The sequence below is a fragment of the Achroia grisella genome, unplaced genomic scaffold (assembly GCF_030625045.1).
Source record: "Achroia grisella isolate CSIRO2021 unplaced genomic scaffold, CSIRO_AGI_Agris_v1 utg2167, whole genome shotgun sequence".
NCBI lineage: Eukaryota > Metazoa > Arthropoda > Insecta > Lepidoptera > Pyralidae > Achroia > Achroia grisella.
In genome coordinates, this window is record NW_026712716.1 from 1,496,133 (window position 1) to 1,518,237 (window position 22,105).

Below are 22,105 nucleotides of genomic sequence, written 5' to 3' on the forward strand. Positions count from 1 at the left end.
ATCGGTCCAGCCATTTCAGAGATTAGCCGGAAGAAACAGACAGACAGACAAAAATTGAAAAAAAAAATATTTAGGTGTATTTACCGTATTTATATTCATGTGCATGTAGTAAAAAACGGTTATTTCAATATTACAAACAGACACTCCAATTTTATTTATATGCATAGATACTATATTAATTAATATGTGTTTATCTTTGTGTATATATTTCATTGTGACGCATATTATACCTCTCTTCCACTCCACAATTCTTCTTAGTCACTCAAAGGAAGACTGGAAGAAAATCTTCTTTTGAGATAAGTCCGCCATTTTACGCTTTTATTTTATAACTAATTTTTTTTTGTTATTTTAATTTTATTATCTTATTTCCACTCAGGTACCGCCTACTTTATTTTTAGTATAACTCTCTTACTACGGTTATCTGGAAGAGATTGCGTTAGCGATAAGACCGCCTTCTGTACCTTCTTCTTTCTTTTACATATATATATTATGTATCTGCTTTTAATATTAGTGCAATAAAGAATTATAAATAAAAAAAAATTGTGTCCTTTTGTACCAAATTTTAAAAAAAGTATTCATAGTATAAGTACATCATCATCATCATCATCGTCTTTATAAGCCTACTGCAGTCCAATGCTGGACATGCCTACATACATACCTACTTAGTATACAAATAAAACCTCCAGTCGAAAAACAATAAAATATTCGTATCGTTCGAGAATCGACCCCTGAAACTAGTGTATTGAAGGCTATTTGCTTAATCACTAGACCAGCGTGGCGTCAAATAAAATAAATTGCATTTCTTTCTTTCCTAGAAAGTTCTACTGTCTAATAACATACCGCGAACTAAAATAAAGTCATTACGAAATTACATGTTGTTTTTATATTTTACCCTTTGTTTGTTACGTTTGTTGGTATGATGACAGCAAAATGGCTGTTACAGCAGGAATTATTCATTACATGATGATGGTAGAGTGTAAAAAGTGGGTGGAAATAATGACATTCGCAAATAGTATGTAATATCCCAACAAACAAAAAGAACTCGGTATTTCCGTAGCCAATGGTAGTAATGAACGAATTGCGATGCGAGATTTTAAGCTTATGGTGAATCATAATAGATAGATATAATGTAACGATAATAATGTTTTTATAGAAAAACTTTAAATCCATTACTGACAATATTATCTAAACACAAAATGAGTGCGTAGCGATTTCTATGTTGATTATCGCATGCCTCTTTGTTATACTGTAATTATTTATATATAAAAAAACACTACGCAACAGAGTTTTTGATTCTTCTTGTGATGAATCTTTTTCCGAATGAGTGGTAGAGCGACTATTCAAAAGTGCTTGTAATGAGTTTATTTGAATAAAGATTATTTCTATTTCTAATTTTTTTGACGGTCTTGGTGGTCTAGCGGTTTGCAAGCCTTACTTCCGATGGTCGCGGGTAACTCGCACGGTACAAGAAATAAAAGAATCAATTGGTATAGTTTGTTTAAAATTTATTCGTGGAGTCTCTCAGTATCTCTTTACAATATTTTTTTATTTTAAAATCATATTTTTAATATGCAATTTTTTTACTTTATATTTTTGTTTTAGACTATAGTTTTGTATCAATATACTATCACAGCAAAGCATGTTGAGTTATTTATTTATTTTGCTATGGAATGACAACGGTTGGCTGTATGCAACGGCAGAATATTAAACAGGCTATTAAATTATTATTTATTCTAATTTTATTTGTATATTAAAGATAAGTTTATTTTTAACAACAAATGATTACCAAATCAGAAGACTTTTTTGTCCATACAGATTTTATGCTCACACTGTTAATACCCATTAAGAATATTTGTAGGTATAAATAACATTTATATCTACAAATATTTAAATGTTTACTTTTAGTTTTTTTTTAATTATATATATATCTATAATAATAATAATTATTATTATTTATTTATGTACATGGTAATTTTGATCTTACAATATAATATAATAACGAAACACACCCCGTAGAGGTATGCAAATATTGAAAATGATATATATATATATGTCATTTAATTTCATTAAAACATTATAATCTACTACTATATATCTAATCTATATCTATACTAATATATAAAAATAATGCGTAATATCGTCTGCATCACACTTATTAGCCATTTATCATTATATTTTTTCCAAATTCCCAATTCAAATAACATCTTTTTAAATTATAACCTATATTCTGATGTATAAGCTATATTACTAAAGTTTCAACAAAATCCATTCAATAGTTTTTATGCATCAAACATCCATTACTCAAAATTTTCGTGTTTATAAAATATTTTTGCCTGCGGTTTCACACGTTAAATATCATTAAAAAATATAGTCTATATGTTATTCTGATGTATAAGCTATATTACTGTAAAGTTTCATCAAATTGCTTTCAATAGTCTTTGCGTGAAAGAGTAACATCCATCCATCCATACTCACAAACTTTCGCTTTTATAATAATAGCAAAATTACGCATACGATTGTCTTTCCTGAATATATTTTAAGTTGTACCTTTTATTTATTAATTGTTTCCATATTCACAATTTTCGAAGGCACACAGACAAAAGACATGCTCTTGTACATTATTAGTATGGACTGATATAAAATGTATGGAGTTACCATTTTATGGATACCGTATATTATGCAACACTTGACTAAGTGTTGCCAGATCCCACAAATTTTGTTACCTAAATGGTAATAAGGCACTAAACGGTGGACAAAGGTTATAACGAGTGGTATAAATAATTCAAATAACATCGATACAATGACGCTTGCTATGCTTGCGGCAAAGGGTGACGGACCGCGCGCACTGTCGCCGCGGTAACAGGGGTGTTACTGCGGGATAGGGTTGTCCCTATCCATTTATACCAATATTATTGTTAAGTGTAAACACATACATTTAGCATCTTTATATTTGTAGTAACTGGCAATTATAATTATTGTCTTTTTTTTTTTTATATATAACACAGGGGACAAACGAGCATGCGGCTCACCTGATGGTAAGTGATTACCGCCGCCCATGAGCACCCGCAACACCAGGGGAATTGCAAGTACGTTGTCGGCCTTTTAAAAAGGAATAAGCTCTTTTCTTGAAGGTTTCAATATCGTATCGGTTCGGAAATACCATTGCTGGAAGGTGATTCCACAATGTGGTTGTGCGAGGCAAAAAGTTTCTAGAAAACCGTACTGTGGAAGACCGCCATTCATCCAGATGATCAGGATGATTGATTCTATATTATTAATCGTTAATTTTAAACTTTCGTGTTTAATATACCATAAATTATACCATTATACCATTTAATTTGCCATGAAATTATTCGTGTTTAGACCCGGTTAATAATTTAAATAATGTATTATTAATGGGTTTATAAAGTGTGAAACAACAATATAGTATAAGAAAGTAATAATTAAAATTAATTACTAAAAGTTTTTATTGTGAAAACATAAATATTGACAATTATAACTATAAAAAGTGTTCATCTATATGTATGTTATTATTTTTATGTATGATAATGGAATGGTGCACCCGCCTGCGCTAACGGTTTACGCTGGCGGGGCACCAGTGGAGGATGATAAGATGAGCATGAGATCAAGTCAGTTAGCCTATCGTGACAAATTCAACAAGAATTTATCACGATGGTTTCCAGGGGAAACCGCGAGGTGGTCAACCTGACATGGTACATTGCTAGCAATAAGAACAACAATCCACATTACTAACAATCCCCGTTTCCCTTATGTATGTATTATATGTTACCTTTTCGTGTATAAACGCCTGAAACAAATTTTAATTAAATTTTATTTGACGATAGATTATATCATGAGAAAGCACATATGCTATGTCTTAATTAAAGAATCAAACAAAGTAGCGGGTAATAGCTAGTTTTAAATTCTTTCACTTCCATACAAGTTTCATCATTTTTGAAGCTAGAAGCTTGAAACTTATTTTTAGCAAGTTGATTAGGTAAATATAAATAAATATGACATTCAAAGTTTGTACCCTTAAGGGGGTAAAAAAAAATTGGTGATGAAAGTGTGTATGGAAAATCGTTATTTATGAAGCTAGAAAGATGAAACTTTTTTCTTTGGCTTTTTGAGGTCAGATTACTGAAATGTTTCTTTATTTGGTCAAGGTCGCTAATCCATGCCGACGAAGTCTCGGGCACAGCTATTAATCTATTTAAGGCATTAAAAAAAGGACTTGTGTTCATAAATACAATAATAAATAAATAATTGTATTCGATCTAGATCAATATTCTATACAGACGAAGTCGCGGCCACAACTAGTCTAAATATATATAACTCAAAGGTGACTGACATAGTGATCCATCAACGCACAGCCCAAACCATTGGTCGGATCGGGCTGAAATTTGGCATGCAGATAGATGTTATGATGTAGGCATCCGCTAAGAAAAGATTTTGATTAATTCTACCCCCAAGGGGATAAAATAGGGGATGAAAGTTTGTATGAAACTTTGTCAAATTTATACCGATCGGGCTGAGACTTTGCATGCATAAAGCTACTATGACGTAGGCATCCCATAAGAAAGGATTTTGATAAATTCCATGCCTAAGAGGGTGAAATAGGGGATGAAAGTTTGTATAAATCTTCTTAGATTTTCGACTAAGGTATGATGTAAATGTATAAGTTTGAACCTATCAGTACCTAATGGAACGAATAAATTAAGACGAACAAAATAATTTTTAGTTCTTTAGGCTACTTTTAGAAAAATAAAGTTAAATTCCACGCGGACGAAGTCGCAACGGTAACAACTAGTAATCTATATAAGGCATAAAAATAAGGCTTCGTGTTTATCACCTAGTTGAGGTATATCTTAATTAATTAATATCTTCATCAAATGATCGGCAACCCTACCGCGGCAGGGGGTCAGGATGGGGAGTATGAGCATGAGGGGCCCATTGTCCGTGCAGGCGATATATCAGACGTTGAATACCTATGGGGCTACGGTATTGGTCTTATTGGACGACAAATAATTGTTTTTGCCAAGTCTGGTGACTTGATTATGAAGATTTTCATAATGAGTCAGTTTTGACTTCGTTTAATCTATACATATATAATAAAATTGAAGTGCCTGTTTGTAATATTGAAATAACCGTTTTTTTGCATATAAATACGGTACATACACCAAAATAACATTTTTTACAGTGTTTGTCTGTCTGTCTGTCTGTCTGTTTGTTCCGGTTAATCTCTGTAATACATATAAATAAAATTGAAGTGTCTGTTTGTAATATTGAAATAACCGTTTTTTGCATATGAATATAAATATGGTACATACACCAAAATAACATTTTTTACAGTGTTTATCTGTCTGTCTGTCTGTTTGTTCCGGTTAATCTCTGTAATACATATAAATAAAATTGAAGTGTCTGTTTGTAATATTGAAATAACCGTTTTTTGCATATGAATATAAATACGGTACATACACCAAAATAACATTTTTTACAGTTTTTGTGTGTCTGTCTGTTTGTTCCGGCTAACCTCTGAAATGGCTGGGCCGATTTTGTCGGGACTATTTTGGTAGGTAATAAGGAGTAACATGGCTACTTTTCTTTTAGAAAAATATTTTATTTCTGATAAAAATAAATTTATTAATTAGAATTACTTGGTCAGTATGACCTGTAACTCTAACCTATAACACTAAAGAAATTCGAGAATACAAAATGTATGAATAAATAATAATAATAATCTCAGGTCAATTCACACAGCGCCATCTAGACCCAAGTTAAGCTAGATAAAGCTTATGTTATGGGTAGTAGATAACTGATACAAATACATAGATGTTTTTTCGTAAATATATACATAATATATATGGAAAACACACAGACTGTTACAAACAATTATACTCATGAGTACAAATGTTTGCACCGTGCTAGGAATCGAACCCGCGATCTTCGGAAGTAAGGCGGTGTGCTACACCGCTAGACCAGCGAAGCCTGTCTGTCTGTCTGTTTGTTCCGGCTAATCTCTGAAATGGCTGGACCGATTTTGACGGGACTTTTATTGACAGGTAGCTGATGTAATAAGCAGTAACTTAGGCAACTTTTATTTTAGAGAAATAAAATTATGTACCACGCGGACGAAGTCGCGAGTACGTATATAATATAATGATTCATATTTATAACATCAGTAGAATATTCTTTTATTTACTAGTATCTCATAATTAATTAATTAATATTTGTTTTTTTTTAAAGGCAACACCTCATTTTTAAACAACTATTTTCAATATATGCATATGAATAATGTTAAACAGGTTACAAAAAATACGTTACAATATAAACAAAATAACAAGAAATAATGTATATATAGATTAAATCTAAGTGGTTATCTGTCCACCTGTGTTTGATCTTCACATATAAATAAACTAATTTTGTCGTAAATAACTGAAATTGGGACCTCCAGAGGTCTATAGGTGAACTGATAAATTTGAACATGTGATGTCATGGGTCAAAATAGGGTAACGTATTTAGGGTTAGAAATTTAAAAAAATATATTTCTCATTGAATTTTACGCATATGTATGTTTGTCTGTCTTACTAATGTATATTTATTTTACTAGCTATGCAGTGCACAGCACATTATTGAAAACCGCACTTAAAGCCGTTTCTGAGATTAGCGTTCACAAACGGGCAAACAAAGAATATTTCCAGATATCATTAATGTACAGACAAAATGCCATGGACTTTTATTTTATAATACATTTGTATTTCGATTGATCTAGATACGTCTTTTTTTGTGCAAAGCAAATTGTTCATTATTTCTCTTCCAGGTAGGTTGATAATTTATTGTTTATATTTCTATACTGGCTGTACCCGCGATTTCATCCGCATGGAATTTAACTTTATCTTTCTAAAATAAAAGAATTTTTCTAAAATAAATGTAGCCTAATTTACTCCTTATTACATCAACTACCTGGCAAAAAAAATCCCGTCAAAATCGGTCCAGTCATTTCAGAGATTAACCCGAACAAACAGACAGACAAAAATTGTAAAAAATGTTATTATAAATACGGTACATACACCAAGTATGTACTGTATTTATATTCATATGCATGTAGTAAAAACGGTTATTTCGGTATTACAAACAGACACTCCAATTTTATTTATATGTATACATAATCAACCTAAACTACATTTGCTTCTTAATTTTCACATCATAACACTATTGTTAATTTTTTTAAATTGTATCACAGACAAGTAAACAATGCAAAAATATTTATTGCGATGTAACAAAATACAAATGGAATTTGTTAACATTATTATTTTACAAAAGAAATACTGACCCCCCCCTTTTTCTATGGCGGAGGGTTAGAAAAAACATGTGTAGTTATATTATTTATGGTCAATTATGTCCGGTAAATGTTCATTCCGAATTATGAAGGGTTATTAGTGTTATTTACTATTTTTTATTATGGACATTTAGATATAGTCGTCTTGGACTTGTCTTATTGTACTGTTGTTCTAATAGAGTCGACTTGTAACTAAATAAATATATTCTATCCATATAAATATACTAAAGTATTTTTGTCTGCCTGTTTGTTACAAGTAAAAGTCGGATGTTAATAAAGTTTACGTGAATATAGATATTATTATGAAGACAATATAAAGCAGACATAATCGCGGGCAGCAATTAGTACAAAAATAATGTTCGTTTTCTCTCTACTTATATTAGACAACGAGAGAGAGAGAATGCATTTTGTTATAGGAATAGTAATTTTTTTTAAGAGTTTACTTGTTTGTGAATAGCAATGTACCAACTTGAGAATTAATGGATTCTCAAATTCAAATTCAAATTCAAAAATCATTTATTCATGTAGGACATTTTAGCCGCTTATGAACGTCAAATTTTTACATTATAATTTTATTTTTTTCCCTACCGTCCAGTTCGGTATATAGATCTAATTGAGAAGAACTGGCAAGAAACTCAATTGAATTACTTTTTTTTTAAAGCCAGTTTATTTACAATGTATATTTATATAGGTGTCTATGTCTAACATTAAATGAAAATTCAGTGCATGAACAACTATTGCCATGCACACTCGTCATTCAAGTAATCGTTTAGTGAGTAATAGGCTTTGCTCAGTAAATATGTCTCTCTTCTCTTCTCTTCTCTTCTCAAGTCATGTCAGCAACAATAACTTTCTCACCTGTCATTATAATATTATTTAATTAATTTATTTATACTCTTTGTTGTACCAAATACAGAAAAAAACTTAAAATAGTAAATGATTCAAAAGACGGTCATATCACTAAGAAATCTCTTACAGAAATTTGATTGGATAGAGATATTAAAGATCAAAAAAGGGTAGCCTGTAATAAACATAAATATAATATATTAATATGTATATTTATATTATAATAGTTATAGCTTTGCTTAACTTAATCAAAAATAGTTCTTAATAGATTTTGTATGATAAGTACATAACTTTAAAAAATTGCTTTGGGTCTATACTTTTAAAAATAATATAAATACAAATAAACAAAAAAAATAAAATAACGTAATAATAGCGTACCCACTCAATGCAATTTGTAACCAACAATGTGCCAATAATAAAAATTGTACTCGTAACTCAACAACTTTGTCTTGTAAAAGAAACGTAGACAGTCTCCAAAAGACCATGGCTCATTTTATAGGACCAGATAAGGTCGTAAATTCTATAGTTTATGATCTAGAAATTAATGCCTTCGACTCATTACTGGGTATTCTTAGCTGAAAGGGTTTTGGGTCAAGGAAGAGTTATTGTGAGAAAGGGTTACCGTGTGGAAGGGTCCGGTTTTTTTTGTTTGGAAATTTATTTGTAACTACCCGCGATGGTATGACACCGGTGTAATTATTATAGCGAACGAATTTTTTTAATAAAATGCAGTTTATATTTGTCTCTATATAGGTATATAGGTTTGTATAATTGAAGAAGTTTATTTAATCAAATAAAATCAGAAATAGTTTATTCTAAAAACATTTTAGTCGTTTATGAACGTCAAATGTTTTGTATTTTTCCCTACCGTCCGTTGTAATACTGTTAAGTACGTTTAAGTAAGTAAGTATAAAGTATTTCGATTATATAAATAGGATATATACCATAAAAAAAAAAAATTTAAAACTAAAATATAGTTTATGTTTATCGCTGATAATTTAGATTTATATAGAGAAGCATTTTTTTTAATCTAATAAAATATAACATCATTTATTTATTCAAAACATTTTAGTCGCTTATGATCGTGAAATGTTTTGTATTACAATTTTTCCCTACCGTCCGTTCTAATATCGTTTAAGTATGTAAGTATAAAGTGAGAAGCATTTCTATAATGTAAACAGGATATACACCAAGATAATAATACTATTTATAAATTCTACGCCTTACATACAATCCCACACATTAAATAATATCAAAATAATTTAGTAAAACAGTATTCATATAAGTACGTGTACTTGTATTTGATCAACTGAGAAATAATTGCATCTATACTAATAGCCATGATACAGGAAATATATCATTCAATGGAAAGGAAGAAAATGTGGCTCAAAAAATTGAATAACACAAATAGATATCAGAAACCGTATCGACAAACAGTCAAAACTGGTTTCTCAAAATTTCAATAGCTCACGCTTATTACCCTGTTTAATAAACATTGCAACAATGTTGATCACATAAACCAGTTTGGTAACGATTAAACTATCGCTTTACACCAAAAGGGTCTTAGCTATACAAGTGACAAACGCGCAAAAAATAAAACTAACAATAGGTGACAAACAGAAGTACATTTTAATACCCTTGTCTTCATAATAAGCGAAGCAGTTACATTTTTAATGGTCGATAAAAGTGATCTTTTCAATATTTTAAGTTTCGATGAGAACACAGTTAATTTCGACAAATTTTAATTTCGTGCAAGGTTGTTAAAGCAGCGCACTTTGGCAAACAAGTTTTATTGCTGTGAGAAAATTTTGCAGTTACTTTACAAATAGGTATCTTTAATAGTCAGTTCCATTGAAGTAAAACGAGTTGCTTAAATCAGATTTTAAAACTGGATTTGAAATTTAATGAAAAGTTTAAAGAACAGTTTTAGCAATAATTGTAATTAATAATTAAACAAATGACAATCATACTATTATTAATTATGTTACTAAGAATCCTAATGATGTAGATAACATGTTAGATGTCGGTAGTCTAATATACTAAGTAAAACTACTCAGAAATTATAAATGTTACTTTAATCATAACTTCGATAGTTTCAAATTTAGCATAATTACTATATTTGCAATTATATGTTCCTTAATAGTAAAATTTAATGAAGAAAATAATATTTCAGAAAGAATTGATCAAAATAAATAATATTTTAGAATACGAAGAATAGTCGTTCTTTCATTGAACTACATAAATTAAATGTACAAAGAATGTAAGCATAATAAATGATAGTAACTAATGATACAGAATTATAGAGAATATAAAATATAAAAACGGTACAAGGGTCAAAGAAATAGACAAAAAGCATCCGTTACACACATTAAGTATCCTATTTCACACCTCTTCAAATATTAAATGATCTCTCAAGAACAATGTTAGAACATCATTAAATCCAAAATGGTCAAATAATGACCATGAATAAATAATACACTGAGATAAGGGATCAACTAAAGGTCTCAGAATTGTGACAATAGTATAATAGGACCCTATAGACGTAGGGATTTTAGCCACTATTATATTAATGATATGTGACAAAATTGTATCACAATATGTCAGGAGATTAATGCGCATCATTATATTGCATTATACTGTAATGATTATATGTGAACTAGATTGTATTAGGGAGAAAATTTTAAATGTTATTGATGATATTTTTGATCGAATTGACTAGTTACTAAAGACCTTTATTTAAGCCGATAAGTCCAAAATTTTAATATGGATGGATATCAAAAGTTAAGAATTGTATAAGTAACTGCACCAGAATAACCAATCTCTAACAATAAATGTGGACTGAAATAATGTAATGATAAAGTTAAATTAAAACATATGGATTAGATTTCAAAATAAATATTGATGTACAGAATGTTAAATGTATAGATGCAGTACAGATACTGGTACATTATATTCATGACGATGATAAATTAATAGAAAAAAAAAATTAAAACATTCGATTGTGAGATATCAACCAAGATGACTCACAATCCACTAGACGAATCTTAATCCTTAAGGTCCATAACCTTTCAAAGGGAAGCACGATCTTGATTTTTTGGAACCAATGACAAAGGGACTGAATGCCACTAGTTCACAGGTCATAATGTATTCAAAATATGCATTGTGTGTGGTACATAAAGAAGTTTGGATGATAGACAATGACATTGATGGAGATCTTACACTCTTCAAATTTAATACGGTTAAACAAAAAAATGACATTGTAATTGTTATTCTTATTGGTTGCTTTAATGGTACCAAGGGTTCATGTGATGGACAATAATTTTTGAACGCATCATTAATTTAACGATAAGATCTATATTTGTTGTTGATCGTTGAAGTTTTGATGAACTTTTTTCTAATGATTGTGATGACACAGTTTATTTTCACACGAGAATGCATGAACATTATTATTATTATTGTAGCTTTATTTAATTCCTCGCTTATAGTTTATTAAGGACCTCTCAAGGATTTCTACCGAGAATGCCATCTAAAAATTTGCTCTACCTATTTAAAAAAATCTGTTGCTAACCAGTTCTCACCGGAATCTCCTCTAATCACCTTTGGTTTTCCTCTATCTAATTAGAGAAAGTTGAAAGGAGATATGATCAGGCATGGAACACTTTTATAAAATATAATACAAAAGTAATCCATCTGAACTGTTTGTATAAAATTGTAAAAGAAATGTAAAGTAAATTGCTCATATTAATCTTTAATTAGTACTACTTTTACATACATGGTAGATCTATGTAATAATAATAATATTTATTGCAGTTACAGGTTGTGTTACATAATTAAGTTGTATATAAGAGTCAATACAACTTGAATATACAAGTGTAATTGTGCCACCTGAATTAGTATAGAATTATACTGTATCTCAGATGTCACTTGCTTCCCAGAGTGCATATATATCTAATGTGTCTAAAAGTGCAATAACAAATACATATATCTGGATGTATTGTATATTAAATTTCGACTATGTAAACATGCTACGACTTGTTATAAACGTTAATACTTTATTGGAGATATATCTTGCGAATATAATTTAGAGTATTTTTACATAATTCGTAAAATGTTTGTTATTATTACAAAAATACAAATGAGAATAATTTAATGGAAACAAGTCTCGTAACAAACCGTATTTGTCTTTAGGGCTAGAACTTCTAATATATACATGTGTAAAATTTTCCAACCATTTCTAAGCAGACTCTGCAGATCCCAACTTTAATTTTCGCAACCAGCAAGGCGTACCGGACAATAGCGGTCCATAAGGACAAATCCACATGTTTCACCGTGCTTCTCTTGCGGAATCGTTTGTTCCTGAATACAGGAAACGCAATAAGCTTTCATGAAAAGAATATTATTTACGAGGGACACAAGTACAGCAATATTTAGCGGGGAGTAAAAATTTCTACGTGCTTGTGAGATGCAGCCATAAATATTCTTATGAAAAAGATTGCTAATGGTATCTGTCTACTTGCATATACGTTTATGTGGATGAAACATACTACCATTCAGACTTGTTTGTACGTAGTTCTTTTGATTCTTATTAGGTAAAATGTAGTATAAAGTTATAAGGAGGAAAAATTCTTTTGTGATTATTCTTTTTTTCAAAAGCATTATTATAAAATGTGATTATCCCTACAATAATTGCATGCTTACTCAAAAAATCGCATATATATCACTAAATTACACGGTCATTAACTAAATTGAACGGTCTTCTGCATACAGAAGTTATAAATAGTTTTTTTTTATACTACTATGGTGGCAATCAAGCATACGGCCCATCTGATGGTAAATGGTTACCGTAGCCTATGAACGCCTGAAACACCAGGGGTATCACTTGCGCGTTGCCGACCCTTAAGAAACCTTAATATACCCTTCTTGAAAAACCATTCATGCTCGTGGGAAAACCTCGGCAGGAAGTTCATTCCACAATCTAAGTGTACGCGGGAGGAAACTCCTCTTCTGTACAACAGATATATTAGAAGGACGCCGTGTTTTGATTATTTCTTTTTTTTTTTCATATCTTATCTTGCAATAGGCTAACCAAGCTTTTAGCAGATTTGCTGTAAGAATCTATTGATAGAGGAAACTGTTTTATTTTACTCTACTGTTTCTCATTAGTGAATAAAATTTTGAATATTTTCATCAGAATTTTTATATGAACACACGCATACAGAAATATGTCAATATTTAAAGTCCTAATTAAATGGATTCTAAAATTAATCTAATACATGGTATTTAAAAAGGTAGAAAAACACTTATTTAGAGTAAGGACAGTTCCGGCGCAGTCCTAAGATTAGAACTAATACGGTTGTTTTTTTTTAAACTAAGACACTATTTAAACCTATACATAGTCAAATAGATGCAGCGGACTTTATACAAAATCTATCTTGACTATATTCCTTATCCAGTATCAAACTAACAAATAATTGCATTTTTCTATTACATCTTTACTTACATTTTTCTTTTTTTTTAAATTTATTTTTATAAAAGGTCACGAAACTTTTACAGTCCTGGAGATTATGATCCACAGTCTGACAAACACTAGTATACTAATATCGCACTAACAAATAATTGCATTTTTCTTTTATAGCCTTACTTACTTTTTTTTTTATTTTTTTTAATAGATCACAAAATATTTTATCAACCTGGAGATTGCTATGACACACACACAGTTTGCCCCCCCCCCCCCCCCCCCCCCCCCCCCCCCCCCCCCCCCCCCCACCCCCCCAAGCTGGGGAGGTTATTATTCTAGATCTTTCCTGGGCTGTGTTTGAAATATTACTAATAAGATAAACACCAATAAAGGAAGTTCAAACACAGCCCAGGAAAGATCTAGAATAATAACCCCCCAACCTTACCCCCCCCCCTTCAATTCGTGATAAACGTACTTTATATACATTTTGAAATATTACTAATAACATAAACACCAGTAAAGGAAGTTTCAAACACAGCCCAGGAAAGATCTAGAATAATAACCCCCCAACCTTACCCCCCCCCCCCCTTCAGTTCATGATAAACGTACTTTATATACATTTTGAAATATTACTAATAAGATAAACACCAATAAAGGAAGTTTCAAACACAGCCCAGGAAAGATCTAGAATAATAACCCCCAACCTTACCCCCCCCCCCCCTTCAATTCGTGATAAACGTACTTTATATACATTTTGAAAATTATTTCGAAATTATTTAAATGTCTATTAAGAAAATTATTGAAGTAAATTTAAACATCCTGCAGTTTAACATAGAACACTATTTTATCTGATATATAATTATGATAGAGTTTTGCGGTTCTAGTTTTTTTATATATATTTTATTTTTTATATAGCTTCAAAAATTTTAGAAAAGGGTCCGGATGAAGACTACCTTCGCACAGGAGCATCCTATCGGCATATGCTGACCCGGGTCATTTTTTCAATTAAATATCCTTTAAATATATTTCTTTCGTGTAATTGGCAGCAATAAATTAATCTTATTCTTAATTTATACAAGCAATTTGTTCGCTTGTTTTTGTTTATGCAAAACTGATGGTTGATGATCATTATGATCATCACGTCATCACGATTTAAAGATTAATGCCCATGTTACCCTCATACGTTGCCATTCCGAGGGACCGGGTATATCGAAGCGAAAGCCGAATAGCAATAGATTCATGAACTGAGCTTACAAGATAAGGTCAAGCGGTTAAGCACACTGCCTTACCTATAATGGTCGCGGGTTGGATTCCTTGTAGGTTACAAACATGAGTATGATTGTAGAGTTAACATTTACATTTATAGTTATAAAAAAATATATTTATATCTATTGTCCAGTATCCATAATACAAGGTCTGCTGCTTATCTTGGGACTAGATGGCGCTGTGTGAATTGTACTGAAATATATACAGTATACAGGACTTTTCCAGTACTTATTAGGTCCACAATGTTGTGCAATAAAGTGCATACGTGGATATAAAGCAAGGATAACAGGTTCGATGCTCCATTCGTCTGCGTTGATAACTTCAATACATATTACAGACTGTAACGAGAAATCTTTTCTAACACAGATTTATTTATTCCAATTTTAAATAAACAATTATGCAGATACAGTTTTTATCATACCTCATTTTGTCGCTTTGTTTCTGGGTTTCTATATCTTCATACGAAATATAACTAAGAAATATAGACATGATATTGCAGCGAAATTAAAACTTTATCTTATACAGTAGTAACCCATGAAGAGTTGATTATATAGAGACAAAAATTTTGTCAGTGACTTTCTTTTGATAGAAAACTCGTATAGCGTTTCAAAGAGTTATCGTACAAAAAAGTGGGCTAAATATAAAGTGGTGAATGCGAGGTGATCGTATAGATTTTAAAAGAATATATATATATATAGTACCTACATCTTAAGTGATTTCTACTCCATCCAAAAATCTCAGTTGATGCTTTATATACTAACTACTAGCTGTCTCGCGTACTTTGACTCTATCCCACTTACTTGATATTTATAATTTTATCTGTTTCCCTATGTGTCTTTCTGATGTGTATAAGCTATATTACTGTAAAGTTTTATCAAAATCTGTTTAGTAGTTTTTTCGTGACAGAGTAACGGATATACATTCACCCATATACACAAATAGCTTTTGCGGTTATATTATTGAAAGAAATTGATTTGAGTAAGTAAAAACGTCATGTAGCTGTATTTCGATAGAAAGATTATTATATTCGCTTACATCCTGAAGGGACAGGGTGCTGATCAATCCTTTCATGGAACCTTAACTGAGGCCTTATGAAGGCCTTATTATACGATGTTTTCGGCCAAGAGGACCTTGGTCAATAAAATCTGTTGCTAGCTCTCGGGCTATACGCGTCAGTGCCTCAAACTGACCTACGCCAACATCTACAGCGTGTCTGTGAGGTTCATTCACCTTTTCAGATACTGTAACAATGTTGCACGTATACAACTTTTTATTATAACATTTTAATATCCAAATGTGAGAGTTATGTTGAGTTATTTACATAATTATGTGTTATTTTTTATTGCCTCTTGTTCGTGTGACTGGATGGATTGTATTCAAGATTCTTGTATTATATTTAGCAATATATACAACTAGCATTTACCCACGGCTTCGCTCGCATTGAATTAAAAATATTTGTTTTTTTTTTAAGTAAAAGGTATCCTGTGTTCATTTTAATACTGATTCAGTAGTTTTTACCTGAAAGCGTAATCAACATCCCTACTTTCTCATTGATAATATTACTAGCTACTCGCACCGGCGTCGCCCGGGTGTACATATATTATACATATAAACCTTCCTCTAGAATCACTCTATCTATTAAAAAAACCGCTTCAAAATCCGTTGCGTAGTTTTAAAGATTTAAGCATTCATAGGGACGAACAGACAGCGACAGCGACTTTGTTTTATACTATGTAATGATAATAATAATGATTAAGGATGATAAACATGTATTCTATTAATAATTATATGTAATAAAGACGTAAAAAAATAACGAGTGAATTAATAATTTCTGTTTATTGGTTTGTCCGTTTGTGTTGTTCATATAAAAATTACTGATGAAATAATGATGACTGACAATAAGTATTCTAGAATAAAAATGTAAAACTACAGCAACTAATATTGATATCCTTAAATGCGAAAGTGTTTGTTAGGTTTTCTCATTTAAACGGCTGAACGGATTGTAGTAAAATATTTACTTGAAAATAGATTATGTCATCAAATCAGATGATGGTTTTCGATCAATTAAATAGATGATGGTTTACTGGTTGGGCCGTGATATTATATAACCTATAGCGTTCATCGATAAATGGTCTATCCAACACTTAAACATTTTTTTAACTTACGGATTTCTTTAATTCGAAGTATTAGTTAGCGCGTTCAACAAAACAAACTCTTCAGCGTTTTTTTTATATTGTTAAATTTCAAATTAGTTGCTAGTAAGGTTAGATTAGGTTAGATTAGATTTTTTATATTTTGTAGCACAGCGAGTCAGGGTTTACATTCTGCACATGACAAACCGCTGATGACGCTGCGGATAGCTCGCCATATGGTTTTTCAGTGGGCATAGATCCCATACACCTCGCAATCCCTCAGGCGATGTTTCGATCTTATATTTTCCGAGAAAAAAAATATTTGTTAAGGTTTTTCCACTCGAGTGAATAATAATTATGAAGATTTCCTTTTTTTCCACCCGAGAAAAAAAAAATTATGAATATTTTCTTTTTTCCATCCGAGAAAAAAAGAATTGTAAAGATTTCCCGAAATACGAGAAGAAAAGATTAGGTTTTTTTATATTAATACAGATGTAAGTGACCTACGACAACGCGACTGGCATTATGTCCGTAAGTGCAGTGTATCCGCTTTTACAGTCGCACAGTAATAAAATATTACAAGTCGAGTTGGGTCGTTAATCCATTGTGATAGTTTAGTAGGTGCAGCGGAAAAGAGCCGACATTGTGTCTGCGATTTCGTGATATCCCTCGAAAAATATTTCTATTTTTATAACCATTTGTTTTTTGTTGTTAATTAATTTATAATTAAATTTTAGATATTATCAAATCGAATCAAAAAATCATTTAATTCAGTTGGATTTTGAGGTATAGTATTGTAATCATTGGGTACGAAGATCAAGATGATATATCTCCGGATCGTATTTTAGGTATTTATGATGAAATAAAATCAAAAATAATCTATTCATTGAGGACATTTTAGTCGCTTAATAACGCCAAGTTTCTAAGTATAATTTTTCTTCCCTATGTATAGTTTATTAGATACTTTATCGAATTTGATATCAATTTGCGGAAGTTCAATTGTAGAGGCAAAACTCAAGTCGCAATATGCGTGTAGACTCAATAACGGTCGGTATTTGATCACCAATAGAGAAGGTCGTAACACTTCCTGTAACAGTAGTCAGATTTCTGCACTAAATGTTAGTTTAATGAATTTATTTTAAACATTTATAATCTATACTATATTATACATTTTTTCGAATTAGGTGTCATTTTGCGGAAGTCCATGTCAGAGTTAATACATGGGCGTAGACTCGATAACGGTCGGAATTTGATCACCATTAGAAAAGATCGAAATGTCGTTACTTATAAAGATATAGAAGGTAATGGTAATAATAATAATATACATTTATTTATCAAGAAAACTAAAGCTTTATTAATTTTACCAAAATGCCGTCTACACAAAGTTAGTAATTCATTTTATGGTAATTGCGTAAGATTCTATAATAAACTGCCAGAATCTACGCTAAATCTGACAGAGAGGCAATTCAAACTTTATATTAAACAAATGTTATGTAAAAAAGCCTATTATAGGATAGATGAATTTATAGATGATAGCAATATATAGCAAGTATAAGTTTAATTGCGGACAACGTTATAATTTATTTTTCATACTGCTTTCTTGATATATGATAGCGTAGCGGCTTTTGTATTGATTGCCGCATGCATCCTCATGTAAAGTACGAATACTGTAACTACCATATAGTAATTTTTGTAGCTGTGACGTGGTCGAGTGGAATGAGTAGTCATGCTCACTAAAATGTCCAGACATGTGGCGGCGTGGTGGGCCGGGTCATTGGGCTCCCTAAAATATGGTCGAGCGCGGTGATGGCTGGCTCATCCGTCATACTCGTGAACGAGCTGCTTGTAGGAACTGATCTGCTCTTATAACTACGACTGATTTAATCTTATTGTGTTTTTATATTTGAGCCTAAATAAAGTAGTGCTGGTTGGTAGTTTGTATTCACACGTTTCGACTTGTAAAATGTGAACTTACAAGGATTGTTTAAAAGAGCAACACACAAGTTTCTTGCTTATTCTTCTTGTGATGAGACAGCTTTCCGAATAAGCGGTAGATTTAAAAAAATTTTGACTATTGAAAAGTGCTTAAATTAAGTTTGTTTGAATAAATGATTTTCTATTCTATTCTATTAAAAAAATTATAAAGGCGAAATCACCGTGACTATATAGCGAGATTGTATGGTAATACAAGTTCCCACGTTAGTTGGACCTGGATTTAATATTACTGGCAATAAAGAAGGAAAATATTTTCATTACCCTCGCAGGACATGACAGCTACGCATTAAATGAACCATTCCCAAAGATAAACATTGTCGTTCTAAACTTTTTAATATCCGAAGTGAATTGTTAAATGCTACTATGTTGCAATTTGTGATCACTATGTTTATGTTAATATAACTGCTTCTGTCTCGAATATACCGGATTTTTCCGGATTATATTTAAACGTTTATGCGATACAAAACATTTTATGTACAATATCTTATAAGTTTTCTTTTTTATTACTTCATTTTGACGGCCGCGGGGTCCAGCAGTTTCAAATGTTTGTACCGTGTGAAGAATTGAACTCGCGACGGTAGTAAAGCAGTGTGGTAAACCGCTACACCACCGAGGCCGATATACCGGACTTTTACGGAATATATTTAAACGTTTATATAATAAAAAACATTTTATGTATAATATCTTGTAAGTTTTCTTTCTTATTATTTTATTTTGATGGCCGCGAGGTCTAGCAGTTTAGCATACCGTTTCACTTCCATTGGTTTCCAAATGTTTTTACCGTAAGACGAATCGTAGCCGTGACAGAAATTAAGCGGTGTGCTAAACAGCTACATCACCGACGCCAATGATTGATTAAAATATAAAATTTCCTACATTTTTCCCCATTACAAATGCTATGTATATGCCAAAATTAATGACTTTAGGTTAAGCCTTTTTGGCGTTAAAGTGTAACAAACTCAGATTTATAATATTAGGATTCAGAATACATTACAGGTTTCCATTAAACCGCTAATATGGATATAGCGTGGCCAACTTTATTGGCTTATTTACGTGCACCCATTGCTTATGGAGACACGCCCAGAAACAGACCGAGTAAAAGCTCATCAGTCGCTGATGGGTTGTTTGATCAAATCTTGGAACATATGTCGATTCTTGTCTTCACTTGTTTATTATTTAAGTTTTCTTATATCTCCCAGTATATCAATTGTTATCGGAAGGACTTATGGAGCGGCTGAAGGTCAACTCTCGTCTGATGGATACGACTTTAGTCTGAGGGCACCGCTAGGTTGGGTTAGTGGGTTCGAACCTCTGCTCAGGCCATCGTAATTTCGATCCCCGTTTGAATTGAATCGATTGGGCTACTACTAATGTTACACATATATTATGTAGGTAATTACTTAGATCTACAGTCAACAGCGAAGAAGTACGAAGTCGCGCGCACAGCTAATAGCATATAATACATATAATCTATACATATAAATAAAATTGTAGTGTCTGTTTGTAATATTGAAATAACCGTTTTTTGCTACATGCAAGTGAATATATATATGGTATATACAACAAAATAACATTTTTTATAATTTTTGTCTATCTGTCTGTCGGTTTGTTTGTTCCGGCTAATCTCTGAAACGGTTAGGCCGATATTGCCGGGACTTTTTGGTAGGTAACTGATGTAATAAGGAGTAACTTAGGCTACTTATATTTTAGATTTTTTTTTATTTTAGAAAATTCAAGAATAAAAATAAATTCCACGCGGACGAAGTCGCGGGAACAGCTAGTACATAATAAACTTTGAACAAACGTTGGTATTAGAGACCAATATTCGTTTTCACATTAGTAGTAAGTGGTTTAGATATTGCGTGCATTAAGCGTTTTATTGCGATACAATTTCCGATAAAATTGTTCCCTCTTCTGTTGTTTTGTATTTAGCATTAAAATTATTATTGAAGAATTCGTTAACGATAATAATGTTTTTATAGAAAAACATAAAATCCATAGCACTTATAATATTATCTGATTACACTAAAGAGTGCGTAGCGATTTCAACTTTGATTATCGCATGCCTCTTATTTGTTATACTGTAAAATCTATTCAAAAGAGCAACACACAAGTTTCTTGCTCGTTCTTCCTGTGATGAATTTGCATTTCGAATGAGTGGTAGAATTAAAATATGACTATTCAAAAGCGCTTGAAATGAGTTTATTTGAATAAAGATTATTTCTATTTCTATTTCTGTTTCAACATTTTTTTATTATTACTGAAATAAGTCTAGTTCAGACTGATAATAAAATTTCATATATAGTTTATATCCTATGCTAAATTTTCCATTGTATCCTGTTCCCGCGACTTCGTCCTGGAATTTAACTTTATTTTTCTAAAATAAAAGTAACCCAAGTTACTCCTTATAACATCAGGTACCTGCCAAAAAAAGTCCCGTCAAAATCGGTCCAGCCATTTCAGAGATTAGCAGTAACAAACAGTCAGACTAAAATTGTAAAAAATGTTATTTTGGTGTACGTACCATGTTTATATTGATACGCATATTGTTGGATTATGAATCCTTATAAATTAATATATAAAAGAGAGAGTGGACTGTATTTATTGAAAAGAAAATAATTCATGGAAAAGGAAGTAAAAATACGATTTCGACCTGGAAGAACGTCTTCCACACTCCGAACACCCCAAAGTAAGCAATGTAACACCAAACTTACTCACCTTTGTTCAGGAACGTCCCGATGTGTAGTACTGTTTAGTGGCCACGCACTCTAGAGTGTATATTTTTATAAAAACAATTATATTGTGTTAAATAAATCATTAATTATCTTGTTTTATATAGATAAAAATACGGAGCGTCCTTTTAATTCCAGTTATTATTTTCAATTGTTTTATTATTCTTTTTTCGAAATTTAAGTGGCCACATGTTTTTATATGTGGCCAGTATTACCGAGCGCCCTTTGCTCCAAGTAAGCAAGCCGGTGATACAACCTACTTAGACTAAGGAGGTTAGGAATACAGAACACATATAGTAGAAAACGGTTATTTCAATATTACAAACAGACACTCCAA